This window comes from Protomyctophum parallelum (assembly GCF_964188405.1).
Source record: "Protomyctophum parallelum genome assembly, chromosome: 15".
NCBI classification, from domain to species: domain Eukaryota; kingdom Metazoa; phylum Chordata; class Actinopteri; order Myctophiformes; family Myctophidae; genus Protomyctophum; species Protomyctophum parallelum.
Window position 1 is genome coordinate 50,972,631 of NC_139710.1, and position 4,053 is coordinate 50,976,683.

Consider the following 4,053-nt stretch of genomic DNA (forward strand, 5'->3'; position numbering starts at 1 on the left):
CCTCAACAGTGGTAGGGCTCTGGCTGGGAGGTTGTGGTTTAACAGGGACAGTAGTAGGGCTCTGGCTGGGAGGTTGTGGTTTAACAGTGACCTGCCAAAAGGCACATGTAAAGAAAACATCATTTAATATCATAATGTATCTGTTAAAGAGTGCAGCATACATCAGGGAATTTAAACTTTGAGTGAGCTTCTCAGTACTTCACAAGCTTACTCATTTCTTTTACATTTTCAATAAATTGTTAGACATTAAATTAGGCCTATAGTTGCATACCATGACTGAGTATACGCTTATGTTAATTTATGTTATCTTACACAGGCGCTCCTAATAAAGTGGCTGGTGAATATGAATATATATGTGGAGGTAAGGAATTGTACAATAGTTAAGTGATAGTTTGATAAGTGTTCAACAAAGCTACAAACCTCTCCATGTGAATCCAATAAACCAGAATTACGGTGCCTGTTCATCAAAGCTTTCACTCTAAGTTTTAGAGGATGGTCATCTTTGTTCAAGGTTGACACATTTGTCTTCTCCACAGGATTAGGTGGTGGAAGGTGGTCAGTTGGAGTGGAGAAGGTCTGAGCAGTTGGAAGGAAAATAGTTTGTTACACCATCAGATGCACATCTACTCCATTGGCACAGGGGAGGTTGATCACTGGCATTAGTGTGAGAGAGGGAAGGTTTTTCTTTTAAAATTAAATATTCCAAAAAGTGTAGTCAGTTAAATTAAGTCTATTCACATCTACAAACTAGAAAAAGTGCCCTTCTGGGCACAGGTCTCCACCAGGAGGATAGGAGAGTGTGTGATGTTTGGCAAAATGTTTAGGAGTAATTTAAACATGTTTGTTTGTGTGTGTGTGTGTGTGTGTGTGTGTGTGACGTTTACATTGCCACAGCAAAAGTGGAACAAAACAATGAAATTAGAGGTAAAAACACTTTTCGGCCAGTTATAGCGCCACCTTGAGGCTGAGTTGAAAATGTTCATGTGGCATTTCTTCCTCGGCCTAGTGGGAATGTGGGTGCACAATTTCACGGAAATCACGCGATGTGTTCATGATTTGCAGCATTTTGTTTGAAACTGAGCACTCCTGTGAACTTTGGAAGCCAATCTTAACCAATCAGGATGGAGTCTGAGAAATCTGAAAGACCCGTTTCGTTGAATGGCTCTAGAGAGACTTTGTACCAATTTGCGCGATGTTTGGACAAAATCTGTAGGTGTACTGTGCAAAAACTTGTTTTGCACAAAGCGGCCTCCTGGTGGCGCTATAACAGGCCGTTCTGGAAATGTTGGGGCAGAGGTTCATCGTTGGCATCCAGGGAGTGTGTGTGCAAAATTTGGCATCGACCGGGTTAACGGTGCGGGAGATTAGCTGCTCACGGACACACACACGGACGGACACACGGACGGACGGACGGACGGACGGACGGAGTGCAAAACATACTCTCCCCCCATGCCTTCGGCCTGGTGGAGACAATTACATGATAACTTACATCCTGCACATAATTGCGACATGACTGGGGAGGGATTAGGTGGGTTATTGAGTTTAATGATCATTACATCCTGAAAATATTTCCAAGCTTGTTATGTGTATCCTATATGGACAATCAATTGGGAATATTTAATTTTGATGTGGTGTCATAATTATATATGGCACACAGACTATCACAAACATGAAAACATGGCACTTTAAATACATGTAGTGTAGTGGTGTAAAAGTACAATATTTGGCTCTGAGATGTAGTGGAGTAGAAGTAAAAGTATTAGGAATTGGAAATACTGAGGTAAAGTACAATTTAATACCTTAAGATTGTACTTAAGTACTGTAGTACAGTAGTCTCTCCACTCTTTCCTTCGCCGCAAAATACCATCCACCCTCTCATTCAGTCTGTTGTTGTAGGCTGAAGGCTGTTTGCTGCAGGAGAAACCTGTATTCATGAAGGGCATGAGAGTATTTCTCAGAGAACTGTCCACTTTGCTAGAGAGATCCTCTTCCCGATCTTCTTTAACAGAAATGTATGATGGAATTGCAGAAGCAAAATCACTTCGTACATGCTGCTGACTAGAGCCAAAATGGTGGTCGCCTCTATCATCACTCTGGGAAGATTTCTCCTCACGCTGGAAGTTTATTTTACACCCTTCATCGGAAATGTGTTGATTGAGTAGTTCAGTCTTCCTCTCTTCACTGCGAGACTGACAGTCTCGTTGGCTGTCACTCTCGCACACACCTGGCTTTTCCTTCACAACTGGAGTCTGACTACTATGCAGAAGACCCTGACCAGTAGGAGGATGCTCATTGTGATCTTTAAACATCATCTGACTGGGTGTCTTTGCTTTTAGGATGCTTTTTAAGGGTGGCCTTGTTGTTGTTGTCATCTGACATGGTGTATTTGCTTTTAGGATGCTTTTTAAGGGTGGCCCTGTTGTTGTGGTCATACCAATTGTAGTAGTTTTTTGTAGTAGTAATTGCTTCTCAATCTGTTTAAGTTCTCTCCTCTTCCTTGCCAACTCTTTATCGATCTCACTCAGTTCCTCTGGTTCGCTATCTGGGTCTGATGATGTGACCATTTCTGGGTTAAGAGTATTGGAATTCAGCCTGTAGGACATATTATGCCTATCGGATGAAGGTGTATGATGCTCCAGATCTTCATTAGTACCCATCATGGTATGTGGTCGTTTGTTGTCTTTCACTGAATAATAACCACAACGTGTGACATTCATTCTCTGTATTTTCCCTGCAATCAGTCCTCCGTCTTGGTCTTGGCTCAATGAAGGCTTTTCCATTGTCTCTGGTGAGTAGTATAGTAGGCCTACTATTTCCAGTCTGTATTGTATTGCATTGTTTAGTCTGTTCCAGACAAAACAAGGTCTGTTCCAGACAAAACAAGGGGAAAACGAGGTTTAAAATCAGCAAACACCACACAATAAAACGAAAGTGTTAAAATGACCTAAATCTGTTAATTAATCCTTTTTTTAAATCCATTTATTGTACACTTTCCTAGATAAACACAACTCACAGCGTTTGGGCTTCTTCCACCAGTGTCCAGGAAGCTAGGATAAGACTTCTTCTTCTTCTCTGAGTTATTTGGCGGATGGCAACCAGCGTAAAGATGCATACCGCCACCTACTGTACAAGAGTGTGCAACATCATGTCAATTTTCTAGTGCTAGTTAGATCCTTAGAGAAGGTTAGATCCGACTTATAGCATGTTATGTAGACAGCACTATAATTGTATTGTATATAGTCATAGCACGCCATAGTACATATGTATAGCATAGTAGTAAGTATGTATAGTTTATATGTATAGTGTATGTATAGTTTCATTATATAGATATTCCACTGTTACTTTCTTAGCTTACGCATGTTTCATGATATTGATAAATGCTTTTATGTGATGTATTCCCATGCTTTTGTTCTTGCTTAAATGTAAGTCGCTCTGGATTAAGAGCGTCTGCTAAATGCCTAAATTGTAAAATTGTAAAATTGACTACTCAGGTTTGTAGTGTTTAAGATTTTAAACAGTGCCTTCCTCACCATAGCTACACCCTTTCATTAACTTTGTCCTTCAGTTGTGCTCTTTCCTCTATGTAGGCTACCTATCAGAGTTCATCAAAACGTGCTCAACATTTTCTATTTCCCCACAACTTCCACATGTATTGCTCTCTGCTGATGGGGCCCGACTCTAGTTCACTTATACCAGTCCTTCCTGCATGCAGGGCAAATATACTGTTTGGCTTTCAGGAAGTGAAAAACCACAAAGAACCGTTTCTGCTTGAGTCACTTCTAATTTTCAAGCAAGCTGGACGATAATATAGCTTTAAGCATACTAAAACAATCAATGCATGAGAAAGAATTATGCATTAAATGATTATGATAAATGATTACATAAGTACATATGGAAATTTAAAATGAGTGAGCTGACAAGTGTGTATGTGTGTGAGTATGCCCTTGAATACAATACATTTACCATAGTCTTGGTGACAAAAAGCTATACAGGCCAAATCAATAGAATGGCAACCATGAGAGGCCTGCTAGGTCAGTAAAGTACAAACTCAGA

The 4,053-nt window shown here is 40.4% G+C and overlaps 1 long non-coding RNA gene across 1 annotated transcript; it reads right to left on the reverse strand.

Moving 5' to 3' along the window:
* Positions 1-5: 5 nt before the first annotated feature.
* Positions 6-2,859, reverse strand: LOC310872484. Its single transcript, XR_014570391.1, has 3 exons — positions 1,821-2,859; positions 421-576; positions 6-91 (listed from the first exon to the last, which is right to left on the reverse strand). It is a non-coding gene; the product is annotated as an uncharacterized lncRNA (long non-coding RNA).
* Positions 2,860-4,053: the final 1,194 nt, after the last annotated feature.